The sequence below is a fragment of the Odocoileus virginianus genome, chromosome 10 (genome assembly GCF_023699985.2).
Source record: "Odocoileus virginianus isolate 20LAN1187 ecotype Illinois chromosome 10, Ovbor_1.2, whole genome shotgun sequence".
Taxonomy (NCBI): domain Eukaryota; kingdom Metazoa; phylum Chordata; class Mammalia; order Artiodactyla; family Cervidae; genus Odocoileus; species Odocoileus virginianus.
Genome location: NC_069683.1, coordinates 49,681,692 through 49,707,212, shown reverse-complemented (window position 1 = coordinate 49,707,212; position 25,521 = coordinate 49,681,692). Strand labels below are relative to the sequence as shown.

Here is a 25,521-nt window from a genome sequence, read left to right as displayed (position 1 = left end):
ACACTCACCCACAAGCCCCATTTCCGCGTATTCTTTGGTGTTTGGGCCAAAGAGATTGGTGTCCTTTCCCCAGAGATGTCCCTGAGACTTCTTAAAGTGGCTGGGAGGGGGAAAAAGATCTCATGTATTTTTGGTACCAGAGATAATCGGATAATTGTGCAATTAGCAGTAATTTGATCTCTCCTGTAATTTCCTTTTAACAAGAGACCCCTTTAAAAAAAAAATAAGAGGGATTACTTCTTTTTTCCTTGTTGTTGTTTTGTCTGGAGTGTCTGTCATCAGGAATTTGGTCTGACTCCCACGCACTCCGCGAGGCAGCGAGGGGGAAGGGAAAGATGCGGGATGCAGAACTCCTCAGGGAGATGATGTGCCTGGCGGCCCCGGCTCCCCGCCGAGCGCAGGCGGCGGGAGGGACCGCCGGAGGAGGCTACTCAGGTATCCAGAGATTGACTCCGGCTGCCTGCCACCCCACCCCTTCCACCCGTGCCCCTAGGTCGCTGGGAAGGGACCCTCAGGAAAGACACCATAGGTTGGGAGGGTGCAGCCGGGCTCACGCGGGCTTGGTGAGGAGGCTTTTCTGTTCTACGTCGCGGCCAGGGTGCAGGGGCCAGCGCTCCAGGGTCCATCGGGCGCAGGCCAGAGCTCCGCACCACTCACCCCTCACTCCGTCTCCAACCCTGCCCCGTGGGCTGTGGCACAGAGGTGACAAACACCCCCAAGGCCTTGTGCCCGGTAATTACCAAGCAAATTCCCGGCGACTTCCTCTTCCCACCCCCGGCAGCGCCCGCTGCGTGTTCCCTGATTCGGGTCCCGGCGGTACGGTCATCTGCGGGGGCCCGTAATTGCTCTGGAGTTGCCCGGGACTTCGCAAGGTAAGCACGCGCCGTGCTGCTCCCCGGCCTGGGGCGAGCCGATCGCCTGGCGTCCGCCCTCCCTCCCCGGGAGGATGCGGGGACCGGAGGCTGCGGGGGCTGCGGGGGCTGCGCGGAGCCAGGTGGGCGAGCTCCGCTTCCGCCAAGCAGAGCCGGCTGTCCCGCGCTAATGGGGCCGGGATGCGGGACGCCGGTGGGGACGGGGTGCCCTGCGGCGGGAGAGGGGCCACCTGGTCACGTCCCCTGGGGAAGACGGTCTTGGGGGACCTGGGCTCCTCCTTGTCCCTTTCCTCCGGTGGAGAGGCGCCTCATTGATGAGGCTTGTCATCATCCTTCAAGTGTAATTTTTTTAAATTGCAAAAATCTTACAGAGCTATTAACCTCAAAAGAGTTTAACATATGGCAGACCGAGTCTCCCTCTTACCCTAATTATAAGGCTTGCAGTAATGGGGCTGTCTTTTAAGTTACAGCTGCTGCGCTTTTGGCTTTTGCTAACATTACATCCTATTAAAGAGCTACATTAAATGCATGCAAATTGCCAGAGCGACCGCGCTCTCTCGACCAATGAGGGGGACGGATTGCAGCCGAAGTGGCGATATCGAGGGTCAGACTCACCCTGCTGCGAGCGCCATATGATCTATCAATCAAACTCCTCTCATTAATTAACTAATTCATTAAATATCTTTATATATGAAGGCCCGGCCAGGCGGAACATTGTGTTGACAGAGACGTCCCGTCAGCACTTAGCCCTGCGCGCTTCCCTCCCCTCCCGCACAAATCACCCCATGACTAGGAGAGGTCAACTTCCCAGTGTCTGCGGGGACAGACGCAACCGCTGTGCCCGGGCCCACCCCTGGGGGAGCCCTCTTTGGCCCAGCCTGCCACTGGCCCAGCGATATGAGCCCGCCCTGCCCTCTCGCTGCAGGGTTGTGATGAGCTGTATTGATGTGTCTGCTGTTTTGGCTTCCCTGGCACCCTGGAGGGCTGGGAGTGGACCAGATGTGGTTCATCTTGAAGCTCCAGTGCCTAGCAGCGGACCTAACATCTGGAAGATGCTCTAAATATTTGTGGAGGGAAGCCGTGCTGTATCGGAGCACTTTCCTCTCTCCAATAGTGCTGGAGAGGTACTATTGGAGCACTAAGGAGGCTGACAAGCTCTTTGACCAGTTCAGAGCTGGTCATTCACCTAGTCACAATCTCAGACACTTAGGCAAACTCTTGTAAGAAGAATGAAGCAATGTCATTCTGTAAACAAGAGAGAGGGTGGGCTTCCTTAGTTGCTCATGTATGTACATACATACATATTTTGGAGCAAACTATTATATAATCACTCCTTTCCTATATTATCTCACTTAATATTGACATCCACTTTGCCGGGTGTTTATTTTTTACTTCCCAGGCTAGGGAAGAAGAAACAGAGACCCAGAAAGAGTAAGTAACTTGTTCAAGGTCAAGCGGCAGAGCCAGAATTCATACTCGGGCTCGCCGGATCCAAGACCAGCGCCTACTGCTCTGTCACCGGCATGTGAAAAATAATGCTTGAGAGATCAGTGGACGTGCTGCTCTCCTCGGTCGCCCGCTGGTCCCCCTTTGTTCCCACAGTTGTCTTTCTCTCCTTGCTTTGCAGCAGTCGCTGTCACTGCTGCCTTCTCCGCTGAACTGGTGGCTCTTTGCTCTATGTTTGGGAAGATGGAGGTCACAGCACACCCCATGATCAAGGCAGCTGGCTCTTGACTGTGCTTAGAATGGCTTAGAGTGGTTTTCCATATACAGCACCAGGGCAGACAAAGCCTTAGAGCTGTGTTATCTGGCAAAGACCTGGGCCCTGAGCAGCTGGGTGCAAGGAATGGGGGTGGATGGGCACCTCCAAACCAGTTCCTGGAGAACATTTCCCTCTGAGGCGCTGACCCTCATTAGAGAGCGGAGTCACAGGTGAGAACTGCAGATTGAAATCCAGAGGATCTCTGCAGATTTTAGCCTTGGTTCCTGCTCTTCCACTCATGTAAGTTCCCAAGCCACCCAAATGAAGTGAGGCTGTGCCAGGAAACTTCCAAAGCCTAGGAATTCCTGGGAAAACTCATGCCCAGATTCTTCTCTGCTCCCTCTCACCCGCCTCTCTCCATCTCATGCACTCTCTTGCCCTCCTGAGGATGGGGCTAATGGACTTTGACTGTTAGCACCTGGGATGTTGGGCACCAACCTTGCTGTGGGTCTCTCGAGCTTCCTCTGGCCCCCTTGGTTCCCAAGAATAGTTTTGGAATGGGGCGTGCTGTGCTAATGGGGTTAATGGTAACCTCAGAATCAATTTTCCCTCCCAGAAGAAAATTCTCCGGGCTTAGGCGGCTCAGACTGTAATAGTGAAAATGGCTCTAGATTTGAAAAATTGGCACGTTGTAGTCCAACAAGGCAATTTTTGAATTGTTCCGTGCAGCTGTGTGCCTCTGGATGCTACGCTGCTTGCGTCCTAAAGCTACGGGATAGAGAGCAACTTTCCAGCCAAAAACAGCTCTGATGCAGTTTTTTTCTTTTCTCACCCCAGCCTGAACTCACTGTTTTGTTCACCTGCCCTCAGTCCTTGGAACTTTGGTGTCTGCCTTAGCGGCTGTCAGGGCTATTGGGTGAGAGAGAGAGACACGGCCTTCTGTTGAACCTCATCCCTCAGGGCAATGGCCTTGGGGAGAGAGTTTCCTGAAGACCAGGGAATTGTGCATAGGCTGTGAGAAGAAGCCTCGACATTCAGAACCACAGCTCCCAAGCAGCCTTTCCCAGACCTTGTCAATGCTGGGTCTCTTGGACCCAGAAGAGGAAATGTCTGCTGTACATGATACTTGATCTTGATGTACTGTGTCTCCTGTATTATAGCATGCAAACCATTCTGTCTTGTTTTTATAAACATTAAAATGCAAAGCAAGCCTCCTTAGAATAAAAATATATGATCTATATTTTGAGTAATAGAACAACAGAATGGGAGAACTGCAAGGCAGCTTACCACTTACTTAGTGAATGTCCTCATTGTACAGATGGGGAAATGGAGGTGGCCCAAGGTCACATATTTGGTTGGTGGGGAAGAACTTGCTCTCACTGTTGGACGCTCTAGGCTTTGGATCATGGTCCGAGTGGCCAGGGAAACCTGTTGTTGTTTGATTTCTCTCTTCCTGTGGCCAGAGCTGTTTACTTTCAGCTTACTCTCCCTCCCATAAGTTCTCCTAATGGTGGACCTTGTTTGGTGACTCAAGATTAGAACCACATAATGCTTGAAGGGCTTCCCAGGTGGCACTAGTGGTGAAGAACCTGTCTGCCAATGCAGAAGACATATGAGACACGGGTTTCATCCATGGGTTGGGAAGATCCCCCAGAGGAGGGAATGGCAACCCACTCCAGTATTCTTGCCTGGAGAATCCTGTGGACAGAGGAGCCTGGTGGGTTATAGTCCATGGGGTCTCAAAGAGTCGGACATGACTGAAGTGACTTAGCATGCTTGCAGGCATGCAGTGGGTTGAAATGAAACTTGGAACAAGTGCTAAACTGGGCCTTGACCTGCTAAGTGGCTCCCAGCTCTGCTCCACCCATACCCACCCACCACCACCCCCAAGCCCATTTCCCCTGTCACCTCTGCATGCCCATGGATCCTGTCATCCCTGACTCCTCCAGCCCAGGCTCCTCCCTGTGGCTCCTCATGTGATCGTGAGATGACTTGTGCCTGCGTCTCCAGTCTCACGTCTCACAGCCATTGGCCTCCCTCCCTGTACCACCCTGTCTTCACCCCATCTGTTGCAGGAAGGGGGACCCCTTCCAGGGCCTGAGAGTGAGCTCTTGTCTGACATTTGGAAATGAATTTTCCAAGGAGACACACGTGCAGACAAAGAGGCTCTATTGGGAAGGGGCACCTGGGTGGGGAGCAGCAGGGTAGGGAAACCCAGGAGAACTACTCTGCCATGTGGCACTTAGTCTCAGGTTTTATGTTGATGGGATTAGTTTCCGGGTTTTCTTTGGCCAATTACTCTGACCCAGGGTCTTTCCCAGTGGTGAACGTGTTGCTCAGTCAAGATGGATGCCAGCAAGAAGGATTCTGGGAGGTGGTAGGACACGTGGCTTCTCCTTTTGACCTTTCCTGAATTTTTCCAGTTGGTGGTGGCTTATTAGTTCTGTGTTCCTTACTGGCACATCCTGTCATAAAATAACTCAAGCAAACGGTTACTATGGTTGGCTGGCCAGGGTGCGCAATTTCAGCCGGTGTGCTTCCCCTAATACATCCAAGTCAGTTATCCTGTCGTATCTTGCCCTCATGCACCTTTACATTCCTTATTTGCCTTTGCACGTTCAGCCCCATCTCAATTATACCCTCCTCCGAGAAGTCTCTGTTTTCTCCAACCTGTTTCTCTCCTTCCCACCTCCCTTCACCTGGCCAGATCCAACTCCTCCTTCCCTCTCAGCCAAGACACCAGATTCTCTTCCCAAGCCTGCGTGGGGAGTTCTCGCTGCGCACCCCGAAGGCATCCTTTACTTCCTCTGTCTGTCGCTCTCCACTGTACACCACTAGACACTATAATTGTCTGAGTCTTTTCAATTTGAATCTTCCATGAGAGTGGAAGCTCCAGAAGGGCAGGGCTGTGTCCTGTTTACTGTCTGTGCTCAGCACCCTAAGACTGTCTGGCTCATGATAAGCCCTCCTTGAGTAGTTGAAGGACGGGTAAAAATGCTGCTACTTCTACAACGAATAACACCCAATGTTTGTTGAGCACTTTTTCCTGTGCCGGAAACTATGCAAAGCGCCTTATGTGCATCGCCTAATTTATATTAGTTCTTGTATGAATTGGTCGAGGCGAGAAACAAGAGATTCTAATCCTGGCTTTGTCTCCAGCTGCCTATGTGATTTTCAACAATCCCCATGGTTTCCTCCTCTTCAGAATGAAGGCGAGAGAAGGGGGCAAGCAGGCTTCATTTCTCAGTTCTTTTTCCTAGGCAAAAAGGGAATCAAGAGTCAGTCTACGCAGGCCTGGGGGAATCAACACTCAGGATTCAGAGAACCGGCAGACACAGAGGGTCAACTTTCTAGTGCGGGAGCAGGAGAGGGATCTGGCCGCGAGGCTGGGAAGGGCAGCGGGTTGCTCTGCCATGCTGTGGTAGAGCTTCCACATAGAGAAGCCCGCTGCTAGCTGAGTCATTAACGCTGGTCTCCTCGCCGTCACCTCGGGCATTGTCTGATTTAAGTGTAATAGCTTGTTTGGTGGATTTCGCCTTCTATAGAAATCCCCCCAAGAGTGAAGTGCGCATTCAGCCGGGAGAGCACAGGCCTTTGTGCGCTGATGGCCCGGCCTCGACTCAATGTGTTTGGAGTTGGTTATCAAAGGGGAGGATAAATTAGAGCACAGGGCTGAGGAGAGAGGAAGAGGGGGCCCTTTCATGAGCAGGGCTGGCACTTAGGCAGCTGACTTGGGGCTGGGCAGCCCCTGAGGCCGGCTCTCTGCCTTTTGGCAGTGGCGGTGCTACAAGCAGGCCTGGTCGTACCCCGGAGGAGCCTAAATTCTGATATCCCACCAAGCCTTGGGCGGTGGGGGTGGGAGCCGGGCAGGAGCCGGGGCTGAGAGTGACGCTGTTAACAGAATAGGCTCCAGCGCTCGGAGGAGGGTTTCTGGGGGGCTGGTGAGCCCCGCACCTTCCCTCCTTGCCCCACTTCCTGCCCCCTGCCCCCCCTCCTCCCTGGATGTACTGGAATCATGTTCTGACGGTGCTGAAAACCCCAAGGCGCCTCTTAGTCTTGCGGGTGCTGCTTAGGGAATCCAGCACCATCTGCCTCCCTCCGGTCCGCAACGCGCGCTTGCTCGCTGGCTGTCAGGGCAGTTTCATGGAGTGCAGTGGCCAGCCAGAGCTATGGAGCTCCCAAAATAGGAGGTCCCGGGCACTCGACCCTCTCTCTGGTCTTGGCTTCTGATGTCCAGATTTGGAGGCCGAGCTGGGCACAGCTGTCAGCTGAGCCACAGGCAGGGATGCCGAAATAGTCAATTACACCGGGGCCCAGTTTTTGCCTGCGAGAATGCTTCCCTCTGTACTCCAGTGGGTCTTCCCCCATCAGTGTCCCTGGGCTCCTCACTGACAGCTTGTTGCCATGTGGGATCTTGATCAACAAGCTCACCGCTCAAGGAACCAGAGCACTTTTGTTCGCCCCTTAGCTCCTAACCCTCAGCAGCATCTTAGGTACACATCATTTTCCAGTTGGGAGGAACCCACGACATAAGGTGTAGACATATTACGAGAACCTGTTTAGAGTTGCAGATATTTTAAAGAATTGTCTGAAACTGACCCCTCCGGCTTCTCTGGTGGCTCAGCTGGTAAAGAATCTGCCTACAGTATGGGAGACCTGGGTTTCATCCCTGGGTTGGGAAGATTCCCCTGGAGAAGGGAACAGCTACCCACTCCAGTATTCTGGCTTGGAGAATTCCGTGGACCGTATAGTCCATGGGGTCGCAAAAAGTCAGACACAACTGAGTGACTTTCACTATGACGTTTTACCCTAGAAACACACACCTATTCTCACGCATATACAAGTTTAGCTGCCATTTCTGGGGGTTACACCTTCCGAATCAATGTGTACCCTCCACCCTGGCTGCACATTTGAATCCTCTGGGAGCTTTTATAAAATTCTGAGGCCTGGGCCTTACACCCAGACACTCTGATTTACATGGTCCAGGGTGGGATCTGGGCATCTGTTTTTTTCTATAACATGTTAGGAGATTCTTATGCAGTCAGGATTGAGAATCATTGCCCCAGGGCCTCTTAGACTGTCCTCCTCCCTCTGATTAAGAGCCCTAACTGTGGACAGTCAGAGTCTGTACAGAGAGACACGTCGGAAGACACATGCTGGGTCGCTTGTAGGGATGGGTTAGATGCCATGAACGGATTTATTATTTTGCCCACTGCGTTTAAAATCCTTCCTTCTTTCCTCGCCCCTTGAGGGGTGCTTCCTTGGTGTTCATTTAAAATAATTTTAGCACACCACAGTGGGAAGGGAGCCTGGTTGCCTTGATGTGCTTCTGTCATTTCAAGGAGCTCAATAAAAATTTCGTTTCGGTGTTCATTCAAGGCAACTTCCACATAGAGGTCTTATGTTGCAAACCAGAGTTCTCTTTTCATCTGGTCACCCCTGGGGGAAATTGTGTATTTGAAATTCAAACAATATTTGGGCAAAAAGCAGTTCTCATTATATGTGGTGGAGAAGGCCAATGAGAGGAAAGCATGGGGAAATGATTGAGTGACATTTCTATTTGCTGGTTTGACTTTTCCGCCAGGGGCCGCCGTGCTTTGTGCCGCCGGAGAACCTCAGCTTCCTGGGATGGACTGGAAATGCCAGACCCCTGAAAAAAAAGAATTTGGAGGAGAAAAAGTATGAGTGGGCTGGAAATGGATTTGAGGAGTCAATGTGACCTCATGCTGATGTCTTGATGAGATAGGGAGAGAATTCTATGTTTTGCACAAATTCTCATTAGAAAGAGATTGTTGAAGAGAGCTCAAAGATCATCTGGATCTATCTCCTTTGGTAGGTGGGTCCTCTTTCTAACATTTAAATTGACCCTGGTCAAGCAGTTACATGAATTCGTACCTTTATTCATTCATTGATGGAGCACCAGCAATGTTGGGCACTTGGCAAGTAGTGCAGAAGAATGCAGAGACCGATGGGTTATCCTTTCCCTTAGATAACTTACAGTTTCCTGAGGATTTGAACAGCTGAAATGCCAGGGAGACATGATGAAAACTGTGAGGGCGAGAAGCTGGGAGGGTGGGGGTGGATGTTAACCTTGACTGAGGGTCTACTAGGAGCCAGACACTTTCCCCAAATCACCTCCTTTAGCCATTGCAACTCTGGAAAATAAAGTACTCTTATCATCACTCCCATTTTATAGACAAGGAAACTGACACTCGGGTGAATCTGCTTTCTTAAGGTGACAAAACCATTAAGGAGATTTAAGTATTTTAACCTGGTAGGTCCCAGGCCAATCCTCTTACCACTGTAACAATCTAAGAAGAGTTCAAAAAGGGCAAAGACTGACTTTTGGCTGGGCTGGAGGATGAGAAGGGAGGGATTTGGGCAAGCAGAAACTGAGTGATAGAAGGTACACTGAGAACATGGTTTCTTAGGCTCAACAGTACCTGGGGGAAGATGTAGCAGCTTGGGCTGGAATGTGGGGGTTGAGAATGAGAGTAGGAAGGTAGGTTAGGACAGGGTTTTGAAGGCATAGAAGCTAAGGAGATGGATTTGGGGTGGGAGAGAGAGAAAACCCTGAAAGTTTGCTGAGTGAAAAAGGAGTGTAATGTGACCATTGCTACTCTTAGGAGAAAGAGTGGAGATTTTGATTCCTGGCTGTATTGTTGCTTAGCTATGCACCTTTGGGCAGGTTATTTAATCTCTCTGTGTTTCAGTTCCTTCATCTGTAAAAAGAGAATGATAAACAGTACTTACCTCCATGAAGTTGTTGTAATGATCAAATAAATCATGTCTGTGGAGTGCTTAGAATAATGCCTGGCACATAGTCAGCTCTTTGTAAATGGTGAACATATAATAACTTTACCCTTTGTGAATTTAATTCTGATAATGGTATAGATAGAAGGGGGTGAAGTGGGAGAGAGATAGAAGTCCCAGAGGTGAGCAAGGGGTCTTTGTGACAGTCACTGGTACCCATGGAGTGTAGGGAGACGTGGGGAAGGGGAATCAGTGCTACTCAGCTTCCGATTGGCTGCGGGGGTGCATCAGGAGTCTCTCAGCTGGAACGGCAGTGTCAGTCCTAGACCTCAGGGCACCAGGAGAAGCTACAGGTGAGCAGAGAAAGATGGGAATGTTGATTTAAACCCGTATAAACCTAGAGTGAAAAGCAACCCCAGAGCCAATAGAGGAGCCGGAGTTGGGGGTGGGTAGCCCTGCCCCTGCCTTATTTCACATGGCTGCTCTGCCCCTTTGTCCCCCACCTGGGTCCTAGGAAGCTCTGCCTTCATGCCACCTTTGATTCTGGTGTTCCTGTCTCCTCTGGGCCCTTCCTGAGCCCCTCACATGAACCTCTCCAGCTACTTCTCCAAATGGTCAGGCATGGTGATCCCAAGATCACTTGTTAAGCAGACCGTGTTTCCTGCTGTTGCCTTGGGAGACTGAGTCTGAGGGTTGGGTGGGCAGAATGCCCAGACTGTGCAGACCAGGAGGAAGAAGGGAGGATTTGGGGGATGGTGGTAAGTAGCAGCCGAAAATAAGTGTTCAACCCCAGGAGGAGGACACTGATGAGTGACCAGCTCTGGGGGCTTTCGAGGGCTTCCTGCTGCTGCAAGAAGCCCTTGATGGGAACCCAGTGCCCTTCTGAATCCCCCACACCCGACTTGCTGCTGGGAGGGGTGTGGGTACCAGCTCAACCTGGAAAGGATGCTGGAGGAGGCTGGAGGGCCTCTGGTGGGTATGGGGGCTCAGCCTGGACTCCTCACCCCTGAGCCCTCCATCCACCATTCAGTCCCATCCTGCCTGTGGGCACAAGAATTCAGACAAAAGGAGGCTTACAAACGGAAGGGGGGAGTCTTATAACAAAATTACCAGCCTGCTGTCAGCCAGGCGCTCCGCCTCGCAGAACAGACTCCAGACAGGCTGCAGCGTATCAGGCCCGGGCCTGCCTGGCCTAGCAGGGGGTCCTATGGGCAGACAGAGTCAATTACCCAGAAAGGTTCCACTTAACTTCCCCTGCTGTTTGCATGCCCTGCCCCGGCCTCTGTGGCCTCACTGGCCTCGGCCAAAGCCCCATCAGCCTGTGCTGGAGCCGGCCACCCCCCAGCTCTGTCCTCGTTCGTGTTGGGGGGGCCACCCATCCAGGAGCCCAGGCTCCTGCCCTCTTTGGCCCTAGGGCTGCCTGCTCTGGCCCTGGGCCAGTGGATTTCCTTTCGTCCCTCTGCAGACCCTGCAGGAGCCTCAGGTGGGAGGGACATCGAGGAGCTGCCCCCTCTCCCGCCCCTCTGCTGAGGCTCAGCAGCCCACCTGTCCGCCCCCTCAGTCACCTGTCCAAGTTCAGTGGGTGGTGACCATCTGCCTTCTGGAGGTGGACTGACATGGGTTTGAGGCTGGGATCAGCACCCTCTTCTGTGGGACCTGGCACGTTGATTTAACTTCTTTAAACTACAGTTCCACCATCTGTGAAATGAAAATAATAATAATAATCTATATCTCGTAGGATTACTGTGAGGATCAAAGAAGAGAGTGGGTATCAAATGCCTGAAATGCCTGCCCAGGATAAATGCTCACTGATTTTCTTTCCTTCCCCGCCCCACCCCCCACCTCTTCATCCTCCTCTCCCTTTTCCTTTCCTCCTCCTCTCTCTCTTCTTCCTACTTTTCACTGAAGAGTCTCACTTAACAGGAAGTTTGTTATTTTGGTTCCTCCTTTCTGCTACAGAATCCTGAACTGGGAGAAAAATCCAGCTTTTAGTCCAGGCTTATGTATCAATTTTCGTCATACAGAATCAAGTCTATAACACCAAAATATATCATGAAATTAGAGTATGTTTTTTTTTTCCCAATGCCATTTAACCAAGGTCAAGGACTTTGGGTTAAATCCTAACCATCCCTGGCTTCTGCCCGAAGTTTTAGATTTCACAGACATTTCCTCTCTGTGCAACCCCTCAACCAACCCAATCATCTTCCACATGTTTACCATTAGTTAGAAATGCCCACACAATGCAGTTTAGAGCGCCTGCAGGTATGGGATTTCAGCTTCCGACATGTGCCCAATGGATGGAAGGCAGAACACTGTCATTTGGTCATTAAGTCATTCAACAAATATTCCCAGACAGCCTACTGTGTGCCCGGGGACCGAGGGCAAAGAGACAAGGGAAAAGCAAACAGACATTCCAGCCCTTTAACCAGCGAGCAGAGGCTGGGGAGGGGGATGAGAAACAGGTAATTACAATCAGATGTACTGGATGCGGAGACAGGAGTAGGGCAGTGTGACGGAAGATGGGTTGGAGGGGTTTCTGGGAGGAAACGGGAGCTACTTTCTGCAGCACAGCTAGGACTGATATGGAAATGTGGACACCTATACTGGTCCCTCCAGCTTTCAGGAGGAGAGTGGTGTTTCAGGATGCAAGCGACCACTTCTCGTGGGCTCCTCTCCAGCTGCCAGCCCTCTTTCTCGAGTTGGACTCTTGTGTTTCAATCCACTCACAAGGTCCTCTGTCTTGAGGGGCCACAGCTGGAACTTCTGAGGTCTGGGGCAGTGCCCCCCCATCCATCCCCTCTGCCACACAGGTGGGTGGGTGAGGTGGGCCTGACGGATTCTGTGAGCAGTGACTGCACCCTGGCACTGCCATAATTGTGCTAGACAGGACTGTTTAAATACCACCAGACAGAATATTACTCAAATTAAAAATGAGGCCTTAAATGTCATTATTTGTGTCATTATTAATAGCCCTTAATTGTGTTCTCTAATCATCATGAAATTATGTTAGTATTAATATTCACGTCAAAGCTGCCTAGGGAACTCGGAAGATTTAAAAAAAAATTATACCATATGTCAGTTCCCATGAATGTGAAGCAGAGGCTGGTTTTAGTGCTTTAGTTCCAACTGGAGTGGAGATAGTGGTCAGGGGACAGGGGTATCCCTTGACTGTAAGGGCCTCCTTAATTTCCACCCCCTGAGTCACTGACTACTGGACTCCTCCGCCTGGCAAGACCCTTAGAGGCATGAGTAGGACCTGTCTTCATGGAACACTCTGCGGGTCTCCTGCCAGCTGCCCTTGCTGGTGAGGGGATTGGAGTCTGTTCAGACTGGAAAGTGTTCGGTGCTCTGGAAAGTGTTTGACACCTCTGGTCTCCTGCAGCCTCGAGACCCGCCTGTGTCTAGACACCATAATAAGAAACACGTGGCGGGCCTGCCTGTCCTCACTCTCCATCTACTTGGAGACGCCACCTCCGTGCATTTGGGATTCCGCCCAAACTGCCCTTCCTGGCGCAGGGAAGTGATGCCAAATAAAACCCCCAAAACCCAAAGTTGCAGTCTCCCAGAGAAATGTGTTGTATAACGTAAGACACAAAGAACTTTTGGAAAATATACTTAGAGATTCAGAATTTAAAAGTACCTTCAGGGTGTCCATACAATCTGGAAACAGGTGAATCTAGGTCTTCAGGAATATCTTTGTCTTGGAAAGAAGCTATGTTTCTACAGTTTTTGGACTGCCCTGGATTTTACCTCGTGGTGGTGGCGCCAGTGGTAAGGAACCCGCCAGCCAATGCAGGAGACGTAAGAGATGCAGGTTTGATCCCTGGGTCAGGAAGATCCCTGGAGGATGGCAACCTCCACTCCAGGATTCTTGCCTGGGGAATCCCACGGACATAGGAGCCTGACGGGCAAAGACAATAGGGTCACACAGAGTTGGACATGACTGAAGTGACTGAGCACACACACACGCAGCCTTGCTGGGGCTTCTTTGGGGGGAAGCCCTGACCCCCCAGGATGAGGATGGGTTCCCTCTGCATGTTCCCTTTTCTTATCAGAGGCATCGGGAATGAGAGCCTCTGTGGCTGATGAGCTGAGCGTGCTGCTCACGTCACCTGGGACTTGATTCTGCCTCCCCCTCAGACTGACATCAGCTGTAAGAGGTGGGGTGGTTGACAAGGCGGGCGCTATTGCCAATTAAGAGATTCCCTCCCTGTGGGGATGTGTGGGGCGAGTGCCCTGGGACCCCCAGAGGCATCAGCCTCCTGCTGACATCACTCACCGACTCCTCTCATCGTTTCTACAACATTCCTTTAGGCTGCCTGCTCACGGCCTCAGTCATCCGCTAATGGAGTCCACGTGACCGCGATGTGTCAGACAAATCTGGGGCAGCCGCCTCACTCTCTTCCTGGAGCCCTTCGAATTCTCTGGAACCGAGAATATTCAAATGCCTTTCTTGGTGAAACAGCAGGCTTCCAACCGTACCATCCCCCCCCCCACCTCCAAATATTATGACTTGAGTTAAATATAACCCAGAGCATGAAAATAACGGCACAACACGGGGATGGGAGAAGCTGTGGAGTGAGCATCTCAGTCACACTCTCTGTCACTCTGGGGGTGGCGGGGCATCTGCAGACCCCACGGCCACTCAGGCTGAAAGCCCACAGAGCCACGCAGGGGTCTGGTCCCTCTTGGGCCGGTAAGTAGCTATGTTGGCCTGGGTGGGCCTTCACGCTGCTGGTTTCTGCACACATTCTCCTTTTCCTAATCAGATGTGGTGTGACTTCAAGGGTTGGGGAGGATCTCTCTTAACTGATGTGTGGAAAGGGAGACTCGCCTGCTTTTTCAGATGTGAAGGGAGGATCAAGGTGGGAGGGGGACCCTCAGGCAGCGGCAGTTGTGGTTGGCATGCTGATGTGGATATCCAAGGGGACACACACGCACCCCTAGTCACGGTGCGTGCATGCTCCTTCGTGTCCAACTTTGAGACCCCATGGATTGCACCCCTCTGGGCTCCTCCGTGCATGGGATTTTCTAGGCAGGAATACTGGAGTGGGGTGCCGTTTCCTTCTCCAGGGAATCTTCCCAGCCCAGGGATCAAACCCGTGTCTCCTGCATTGCAGGCGGATCCTTTATCACTAAGCCACCTGGGAAGTGACTGGACCACCTTTTACAATAATCGAGAAGGAGAAGCTTGATCTGCGGAGGGGAAGGGAGGGTTAGATGCACATTTGGGCCCATGAACCAGGTTCTCCAGACTCCCTCATAACCTCATGCATGAGTGTATGGTGAAAATTCAGTGGGTAGTAGATAAGCCAAATGGCTTCTGAAATTCAGACTCTCTGAATTCCAAACCCAATGATTACCATAGTGGTTGGGCTAGGGCTGGATTCAAACCAGTGAACCTAGAGCAGAATAGTTGAATAGGCCTCCTCTCAGAGCCCTTCTGCTGCCGAGTTACCCAGCAACCACCATGTGGCTGCCCCTCTCTTGTCTGCTTTGGGCCAAACAGCAAATAGCTCAGGTCAGACCAAAAAAGCAGATACATGGGCATCTTTGAATTACAAATGCTTTATGCAGGTAGGAGAACTTATAGTGTTTGTGACATGCTTCTGCTTAAACTGCCTTTGGGATTTGCTAATTTGGGAAGGGTCTGGGAGAATGAGGAGGAGGAAGAGGTGGCGTTCTTTGATTCCCATAAGGTAAGTAGGACAGCTGTAATTACCCCCCACTTTACAGATGAGAAAATTGAGCCTCAGGGCGGGTATTGGCCAAAAGCTACACAGCTTACAAGTGATGGTGGGGTTGACTCCAAGTCTTCTGGTTGTCAGGGCTACAAAAGAATAGGCCCCTCCCCTCAAATACACGACTCTCTGCACCCCCTCTCTCAGGCAGCTTAGAAATTGTGAGAAAAATCAAAGGACTAGCTAGACCATGAATTCTATAAAGACAGCAGCAACAATATTATTAAGTTCTCTGCCCTTCCCCAAATCTTTTCTTTTTTTCAGCCGTTATCTCATGTGTGTGAGATGGGGTCCAGAGAGGTGCGTGGGAAGGTGTGAAAGGAAGGTGGTGAGAAAGATTTTACCCTCAGAGTCTTTGCTTCTTCTCTGTGGTCCTTCCTCCAAGATGAGTCAGCAGAAAGAGCCCCCAATCCTCCCGGATCTGAAACCGAAACCACAGAATGCCTCCCCCTCCTCATTCTCCCAGACCTTCCCCAAATTAGCAAATCCCAAGATGCCTTTTTTGAGAGCTTGGGTTGAGGAAGGGGGTTCCAGCTTCACTTGGTGCTTCATGTGAGGGTCTTAGGAAGATATAAGAGCCATACTGACACCTACTCTGGACTCCCACCCCAGCTGCCTACCTGAGTCTGCTTGAAGAAAAGAGGCATAAAGCCTTGTTGGCGGGACTCTCGATTCTGCACCCTCTTCCGTCTTGAGAGCCACTGTCCAGCTTTCCACTTCTGTGCCCCCTGATCCTTCCTCCACCCCCACCTTCCGCTCTACAAAGCCCCTGCTAGAAGTTGACAAAGCTGACTGGCTGCTTAATGTGCTACAGGTGTTGTTGCTAGGCAACCACCCCACTCTGCGGCTCAGGCTCTGTCAGCCCAGCTCAAACCCCCGGTAGCACTTAACCCTATAGCTGCTTGCCACAAACGCTAATTACCCAGGCCCACCGAACAGCACATTTATACCCCGTGATCAAGGAGTGGAAGGACTGATTCTCAGCACCTTCAGGCCTTCAACCAACACGGCTCACCAGGTCAGGCTGCCCCAAACATGATGTGGAGGTCTTTTGTCTGTAAGCATCCATTCCTCCTCTCTGGTCACATGCAGTGGATGCTGAATGTAGTGTTGGCCATCTCCCTTCATTGGATGGGCTTCTCCCAAAGTCAGCCAAACACCTTGACTGCTCTCAGTCTCCAGGAAAGAGGTGGCAGACTTGTTTCTGCACTTTAAGCTATGTTCAGGTTGACATTTTTGACCCCGAACCTCACAGTGATGAATGATATTCATTCTTTGATGTCTGTACCCAGTTGAACTGGGGGTGATGAAAAGTTTTGGACAATTCTTCCAACTCTTGGGTGTTGCATTCCTGTTCTTGGCCTTTGCCTCCCCAAATGGACGGACTCATAGTCCTTTAGGTTGATCAGGAGTTACAGGAAGCTTTAAACATGCGTAGATGCATACGTATATTAGCGCATTAACTATACTCCAGAATTGATCTGTTCCTGAGTTGGCCTTCCCCATTCCCACGTGATCATACTGCTTGACTCAAGCCAGGTCCTCAACAACTAGCGGAGAACGTATGAACACACCATGTTTCTACGTCTCTTTTCTAAACCACAGGATGGGGTTGACAGTGATGGAGAGACCACTAAGTACCAAAGCAAATTCTCCCTTCCTTTTTAGGAAATTCGAACAAATTTCTAGCAAATTCTCCCTCCCTCCCTTTTTTTCTCATGAGACTAAACTCGGCCTATGAGCCAGATTATAGGAGATTTCCATATGGGGTTGAATCGCCTTTCTGCTGGTGAGGTGCCTGATTGTGAGGGGCAGGTCTAGGCTTGCTGGGTGATGACAGTGGAGATTCTCACCCATTCTTGAAAGCCAACTCCTCCCGGGCACCACCCCGCGATGCCAGATCCCTGGAAGGAGTTTCTAGGGGTTACTTCTGCTTTCTGTTCTAGGTGGGAAAAGCCCTTAACCCTTCCGCTCCTGGCAGTTATGTACTTATTCACAGGTGTAGGAGCTGAGAGACCTTACTGCCATTGATCATTTACATTCATTGTGTATTTCGAAGCAAGTATTTCAGACCCAGGGCTCCACTGCAGATTGAGTATACTGCTCCCTGAGGATGGGATGCGTCAGGTGCTGGGCCAGTGCTTCTGTGCACATTCTCATCTAACCTTCATCATAGCTTCAGCATATGGACAGAACTATTTCTATCCTATGTGCGAAAAGCTGAGGTTCAGAGAGGTGGAATAACTTTCTCAAGTTTGCACAATTAGTAAGTGGTCCAGCTGGCATTCTAAGCTATGCTGTATCCTGGGAGATTTGAGAACCATGGCTCCGAGAGGTTCGATGACTCGCCTGAGATCCCACTGCCAGTTGTGGGGTTGGAATTCTCATTGAGCTTTCTCTTAAGTCCTTTTCATGTTTGGTCCTCTACATCACACTGTTTTTTAAGAGTCATCCCTTCAGTTTCTGTGTTGATGGTGCCTCCACAATGGTGAGAAATCTGTGTCCAGCATGGAGAAGAAGTGGGTTCTAGGGAACAGAAAAGATAGCATCCTGAACAGGCAGTATTTTGAAATGAGAGTCCCCATGTCTATTTTTTGTTCCTTTGAAAGGACAACATTGGAGAGAGAGAGAGTGAGAGAAGGAGGAGGAGGATGGAGGAAAGGAGGAAGAGAGAGAGAGGAAGATAGAAAGACACACAGAGACAGAGACAGAGAGAGGGAGATGGATAAAGAGAGAGAGAGACAGACACAAAGACAAAGAGAAAGGTGTGTACGCACAGACACATACACACACTCATAGCCATCTTGTTCCTTCAGCCCCATGGCCCTCAGCTTCCCCCCCTCATCCCGAGACAGTGATGGCTTGGCTTCAGGTTAAGCCACTTGTTGCCAGCTGGTGGCATTAAGAGTTGGGAGTGCTAGTCTGGTCACAGGTGACAGGATTTGGAACATCACTGTGGCCCTGGCTCCTTCCCAGTAGACCCAGTGGGTCATGGAAATGGGATTCCCCAGTTGGAGAATTCAATGGGGGTGAAAAGAGATGGCAGATGGTGGGTCCTAGTGGGGAGGGGAGGGGTGAAGGGCTCGCCCCATGAGTTTAACACTTTCATGCAAGTGGTTTCTCCATAAAGTATTAATAATGTTCCTATAATTGATACTTCAGGGCAATAACCTCTGACAAAATGGCCTTGATTAGCAGATAATTGAGTGTGTTGGATTGTGTCCTGAGAGAACTGAACGCCAGGCAAGGCCCATTAGCCCATCATAATGACCCCTTTTGTCAGGTATTAGTATCATTAAGAGCCTGCTCTCTGAAATCAGTCCCTTTATTTAACTCTTTTCCCTAATTATATGGATCATTTTACAAATCAAAGCAAATGTTTGCATACAGCCCCATCACGCAGTGGAGTGAGGAGCTCTAGGAGCAGGCTGGAGAGTTCTGAGTGGAGAGTCCTTGGTAAGGAAGGCACTTGTGGTCTCTGAGAGATGGGTCCCTTGGAAAGTGCCGGGTGAGAATGTGGTGCGCCCAGGTACCTGCCAGGGGGAGCATCTTGATGCCTCATCGTGAGAGCCCGCAGGCCACACACAGGTCACCACTTGTGCCCCTGAATCCATCTCGGCGAAACATCTGGCCTCCTGGTCTCAGAGTAGTTGGATCGGTGACACGGAGGATGCCAGCATGGAGCAGGTCAGCACCTGAGCCCCGCCGCAGAGCCCCAGAAGACACAGAACGCCTGAGCTCATCATCTGGGTTTTGCCCAGAGCCGACTCACATTTCTGTCAGGACGCAGGGGCCTCGGGGAGTGGCTGCCGAGGCTAAGTAGGGCCCAGATCCCCCAGATCTGGGAAAAGGTAACCACCGTGGCCGCACATCCATACTTAGGGCTGGCGGCTAGGTAAGCAGCCAGGGCTGCTGGGACTCCAGGGGACTTGGAGCCTGATCAGCCCCCAGGCCACACACACAGAAGTTGACACAACAGGAAGCTCAAGGGACAGAAGGCTGCTTCTGTCCTGTTCTCCCAAGCACCTTCTCACTCATTAAAAAGTAGACGCAGTTTCCCATTTCTTGGAATCCACTCGCTGCCTGACACCTTTTCCACTCTCCCAGCTCTGTACAAAACCTTTTATTCCAGGGCAGGTTCAGTGTGGGTGAATCAGAAGGAGGCCTCAGTCTCTTAAATGAATTGCTTAGAGATGAGGGACTGATAGCTTGTTGGCAGCTACGAAGGGTATATTTTTATAGATACCAAAGATGAAGCTGAAAGGATATCATCTATTACAAGAAAGGCCCAGAGGTTGCTGAGCTGGGGATAATTTATTTATTTGGCAAAGTGATGGGTGAATTTCCCAAGAAGAGTTAGGACCTGCGCTGGGTCCTGGGGTGGAGTGGCTGGACCGTACCTCCTGTTCCTGCCCCGTTTCTGCAAAGGGAATGAGGCCTTTTGACTCTGCTTTCCCTTGTTTGAATCACAGAGGAGTTGTGCTCCCGTGATTTGCGCTGGGCCTGGTGAATTTCCCAGCATTGGCCTTGGGTGGAGAGCTGCCAGCCGTGCAGAGAAACTGCCAGGGTTTCTGCCGAGGAAGCAGAATTTTGGTGGTAGAGTGTGACATTCTCTTCTCAAAAATAATACCTTTCATTTAAGGTAGGAGAGGAGGTTTGACATCCCGTGAAAATATGATTTTCAGCCCTGTTCTGCTCGGGGCAGACTTTTTCTGCAGGGCGTAGTTGCTGAAGCAGGCAAGCCCCAAAGCTGCAGGTAGGAGCGATGGTCAGGGATGCTGTGCCCCGGAGGGTTCCTCTCAGAGTGGGGCCAGACGGGCCGGAACCCTCCTTTCTGGCTGCAGTTCCCTCGGGGGTCCAGTTCTGTTCACATGCCAAGGAGTGCTGCTCCCAGGGAATGAAGTGTGCCCCTCACCTACTGGAATATGAGTAGAGTAATATTATGTATGTTTAGGGGTTTCCCAAGTGGCCCTAGTGGTAGAGAACCCGCCTACCAATTCAGGAGACGAAGGAATATGGGTTCCAACCTTGGGTCAGGAAGATCCCCTGGAGGAGGGCATGGCAACCCACTCCAGTATTCTTGCCTGGAAAATCCCATGACAGAGGAGCCTGGTGGGCTATAGTCCATGGGGTCACAAAGAGTTGGACATGACTGAAGAGACCTAACACACACACACGTATGTTTAGACACGTAAATTAGCAAGCATTTTATGTTATGGCAGTTTCTAATCAGTAACCTAGAATTTTGTTTGTTCAGTCAATAGACATCCCTTTTTAATATTTGTATGTGTTTATCTATTATTTGGCCATGCTGGGTCTTGGTTGCAGCATGTGGGATCTTAGACCTTTGTTGTGGCATGAGGGATCTTTAGTTGGAGCATGTGGGACATTTTTAGCTGTGGCATGTGGATTCTAGTTCCCTGACCAGAGATCGAACCTGGAACCCCTGCATGGGGAGCACAGAGTCTTAGCCACTGGACCACCAGTATTGCCGAGGGCCTGAAGTGGGCACCGCCTATATGCTGATGAATGGGGCCTGGAATCTACTTTCAAGTAGCTCAGCCTCCTGCACTCGTGGTGGTGGTGGAGTGGGGTGTACACAGACACTAAATCAATCTAGTATACTGATGCTGTAATAGACACGTGGGCTGGGTGTTGCAGGAATACACAGGGGAAATAACTAACTACCTCTGGCTGGGAGAGACAGAGAAGGCTTTCCTGAAGATGTAATACTTAAGCTGAGATTTGAGAGTTTGTTAGATAAAGGAATGAAATAAAGTGCCATCACAACAAAGAACGGCTACAATTTATTAGGGATTCTGGTGTAATAATCATAATACCCAATCTTATAGAGCAATTACTATATGCCAAAACACTTTGCATAATTTATCTCATTTGATCCTCACTGCACCCTCTAAGATAGGTATTATTGATACCCTGTCTTTACAATTAAGGAAATAGAGGTTTCAAGGGAATTTACAGAGATTAAATACTCTGTTGGGGTCACATAAGTCTTAAGTGTTAGAAAGCAAAATTGTAACCCAGACTTCTGAAGTCAGAACATAAGCTTTTTTTTTTTTTAATTCACTGTCCTGACTTCCTAGGTAGTGTATAAATGTTAATGCATTTAATCCTCACATGACCCAGAGAAGCAGGCATCTTTCTCCTTATTTTCAGGTGAGAAAATTTGAAGTGGGAGATGATGACCCACAGTAGGAAGAGGTAAAAGAAGCATAGGATATTAGAGAAATCTTCAGAGATAACTTGTGTGGTTTTCTGTAGATCCTCATTCCTGAAACCCTGGCTCTTCAGAACAATGGCTCCAAGTCTCGAATTCTTTGTGGTTAAAATGTAGAGAGGACCTTCTCTGTGCTCTGTGGTGACCTAGATGGGAAGGAAATAAAAAAAGGGGATTCCATGTATAAATATAACTGATTTACTTTGCTATACAGTGGAAACTAACCCAACATTGTAAAACAACTGTAGTCCAATAAAAAAAAATGTTTTTTAAATGTTGAGGTCAGAATAAGAGGTAGAGAGAAGTGAGATTGATGGTAGGCAGAATAGTGGTTCTCCAAGGGTATCAGTGTCCTAGTCCCTAGAACCTATGGATAAACTGGGTTATGTGGCTAAGGGGTTGCAGATGGAGTTAAGGTAGCTAATCGGTTGACCTTGGGGTTGGAGATTATCCTGGCTTGTCTAGCTGGACCCAATGGAATCACAAGGGTACCTAAAAGTGGAAAGAGGAGACAGGCGAGAGAGAAGCAGAGAGAAGGTAGTATGAGAGGGACTCGACCACCAGGCTTTGACATGACCACATCGTCATATCGTCCTGGCTTTGATGGAAGAATGGGGCTTGACACAAAATATGTGAGTGGCCTCTAACAGCTGGAAAAGGCAAGGAGATAGAGTCTTCCTTTGAGACTCCAGAAGGGAATGTGGCCCTGCCAACATCTTGATTTTAGCCCAGTAAGATCCATTTTGGACTTCTGAACTCTGGAAACTCTGTGCTGTGCTTAGTCACTCAGTTGTGTCTGACTCTTTACGACCCCGTGGACTGTAGCCCGCCAGGCTCCTGTCCATGGGGATTCTCCAGGCAAGAATACTGGAGTGGGTTGCCATGCCCTCCTCCCTCATTGCATGTGGATTCTTTACTGTTTGAACCACCAGAGAAGCCCAAGAATACTGGAGTGGGTAGCCTATCTCTTACCCAGGGGTTCTTCCTGAGCCAGGAATCAAACCAGGGTCTCGCATTGCAGACAGATTCTTTACCATCTGAGCTACCAGGGAAGCCCAATGTTTCTCTATAAGACAATCAATTTGTGTTGTTCTAAGTCACTACATTTGTAGCAACTATTTATAGGAGCAGTGGAGTTGGAAAGCAGAATGGGTCAGCTTGTGAAAGACTTTACATATTTGACTGAATTCGCTTATTAATCAATTAAAAAAATTAATAAAAAGACTGCAGCCCTGCTAAGTCTGTCTGTGGCCCGGAGCAGGTCAGCCTTAGAGATGCTACCCAAACTCCCCTGGGAGCCAGGCTCAGACAGCCCATTCTAGGTGGTCAAGATTTGCAAGTTCTTCTGAGAGTTCAGAAACAAAAGATCATTGTTACGTGGTCATAACCACATCAAATAGGAATGAGGGGATAGGGAAATGGTAAGCCAGTTTGCTGCAGGCTGCATCTGCTGATCATTGACATTATATTCTGGGGAAAGTGGTTATTTTTTCATTGGATAGTTCATTTAACGATTATCCACAGTTGATGTATTAAAGGCCAGATGCTGTGTGCAGGAGATACAATGGCGAGTGGTGGTGTACTCCTCCATGGCTGTCATAGAGCTTATGGTTCTGTGGGAGTGAGATATTAAACAGAAGTCAAAGGAGATGTATATTTACAAACTGTCGGAAGTGCTACAAAACAAAATAACAGAGTGTCATAAGACAATACAACAGGAGGACCTCAATTACATTGAGGGCTTTCATGGAAGGTCCCTTGGGACCTACACATTTAGGCTTGGACCCATGTGTAGGAAAGACTTTGCAGAGTAAAGAGTGTGGAAAGAACATTCCAAGTAATGGGAACATCACGTCGGAAGGCCTGCATCTGGTAAGAGCGTGGCGCAGTCCGGGACCTCCGAGAAGACCTGTGGGGCTGGGAAGCGGCGCGTGAGCAGCAGAGAGGCACGGGATGCTGCCGGGGAGGTTGGCAAGGGCCGGCCTGTAGGGGGCGCTGTACACACCCTGAGCTCTATGGGCGTCTTCAGGGAGGGAGCGGAGTGGCATGTCCGAATGGGCCTTTGTAAAGATGTTCCGGAAGAAGATAAGGAAGGAAATAATGAGAACAGAAAGGAGGCTATGGTAGAAGTCTAGGCAAGAGATGACAGTGGCTTAGAGAAAAGTGACAGCATTGGTGATAACCGAGTAGATTTAACATTATCTTGAAAACAGACTCATCCAGACTTGACCATAGGTTGGATATGGGAAGCAAGGGAGAGAGCGGGAGTAATTTCTAGATTCCTGACAGAAGTGACAACATGGATGAAATGAGACAGGTTGGGGGAGGAGAGATATTGTGGTGGGGGAAGAGCTCCAGGGGGTTTGTTTTGAGTATATTAAATTGAAGAAGCTTTAAAAATATATTTAAAAATTTTTTCAGTATATTTTTTCTTAAGAATGTATGTGTGTATATATATATATATATATACATATATATAAAACTGCATCACTTTGCTGTACAGCAAAAATTCATACAATTTTGTAAGTCAGCTACATTTCAATAAAATAAAATTTAAAAACATTTTTTCTGTTGAATGAAAGATTCTTTAAATTCTACAGGGCTTCATATACACATGATTTCATATAATCCCATAATAACCCCTTTTTAAAGTCCTCTATCCCGATTTTGCCCCTCCCCCTCCCCTCTCCCCCCTGGTAATCACTAGTTTGCTCTCTGTATCTGTGATATCTGTGATTCTGCTTCTTTTTTGTTTTACTCACTAATTTGTTTTATTTTTTAGATACCACCTGTAAATGCTACCATACAGTGTTTGTCTTTCTCTGCTTGGCTTATTTCACTTCATATAATGCCCTCCAAGTCCATCTATATTCTACAAATGGCAAAATTTCCCTCTTTTAATGGCTGAGTAGTGTTGTACTGTATATATATGTGTGTGTATAGTATATATACATATATATGCAGTATGTATATATGTATATATATAGCATATATATGTACAGTATAGTACAGTATATATACAATATATGTGTGTATATATATATACAGTATGTATATATATACAGTACAATACTACTCAGCCATAAAAAGAGTGAAATTTTGACACTTGTAGCAACATATATATAGTAGAATATATACATACATATATATACCATATACATATATATACACACCATCTCTTCTTTATCCATTCATCCATTGATGGACATTTTGGTTGCTTCCATACCTTGGCTATTGTAAATTACACTACTGTGAACAATGGGGTGTGTGAACAAATGTGAACACATTTTGAATTTGTGTTGTGGGTTTTTTTTGGTATATATATATATCCAAAAATGGAATTGCTGGGTCATATGGTACTTCTATTTTTAGTTTTTTGAGAAATCTCCATACCATTTTCCATAGTGGCTGCACCAATTTACATTCCCACCAATAGTGCAGGAGAATTCTCTTTTCTCCACATCCTTGACAACATGTGTTATTTGTGGTCTTTTTGATGATAGCCATTCTGACAGGTGTGAGGTGATATTTCATTGTGATTAATTTGTATTTCCTTAATGATTAGTTGGCCATCTGCATTTCCTCTTTTTGAAGAAGATTTTGAGGTACAGTTTTAAACAATGTCGAGTAAGCAGATAGATAAGTTTGCAGCTCAGAAATGAGGCTGGGGTCTGGGCTGAAACATCCATTTGGGAAGTCTCAGTATGGAGATAACCAAAGCCATGGGAACAGGTGAGTAGAGTGAAGAAAGATTAGGCCCTAAGACGGAAGCTGGAGAAACTCCAACATTTAAAGTTTATGATTGCAAGTAGAGCTACCTCGGTAAATATGCCATTTGCTCCCCAATATTTCCCATTCCCTCACAGTTAAGTGGGACCCTGTGACTGGTTCTATTCAAGGCAATATGAGTAGAAATTATGTAGAAAACCCCAAATACGATTCCCCAGTCTTTTCCTTTCCTTCCTGCAGTTATAAGATGGCGGGACTTTTATCACCTGCTCCCTATGCCTGTGTGGAGCAGATCCTTCACAGATATCTTGGATAAATACCATGAGATGGAAATAAACCCTTGTTCCTTTAAGCTACCGAGATCTTGAGTTGGTTTATTGTTGCAGCCTATTCTACCTGTCCTTATTAATATCATCAGTTAAACAGACAGCATGATGTAGAGACCAATAACATAAATCAGATCCTAACTGTTCAAACCTTGTCTTT

At 48.9% G+C, this 25,521-nt stretch overlaps 2 long non-coding RNA genes across 10 annotated transcripts in view; one reads left to right on the top strand and one right to left on the bottom strand.

The window, feature by feature from the left end:
* Positions 1 to 334: 334 nt before the first annotated feature.
* Positions 335 to 25,521, top strand: part of LOC139037175 (uncharacterized) — a 47,471-nt gene continuing 22,284 nt past the window's right edge. For 7 of the 9 annotated variants that reach the window (XR_011490018.1, XR_011490017.1, XR_011490015.1 and 4 more), the window contains exon 1: positions 335 to 435. This is a non-coding gene — a long non-coding RNA (uncharacterized lncRNA). The other 2 variants (XR_011490019.1, XR_011490016.1) reach the window with 1 other exon arrangement.
* On the bottom strand, positions 10,898 to 15,850 carry LOC110139769 (uncharacterized). Its single transcript, XR_011489809.1, has 4 exons — positions 15,689 to 15,850; positions 13,607 to 13,751; positions 12,968 to 13,228; positions 10,898 to 11,025 (listed from the first exon to the last, which is right to left on the bottom strand). It is a non-coding gene; the product is annotated as an uncharacterized lncRNA (long non-coding RNA).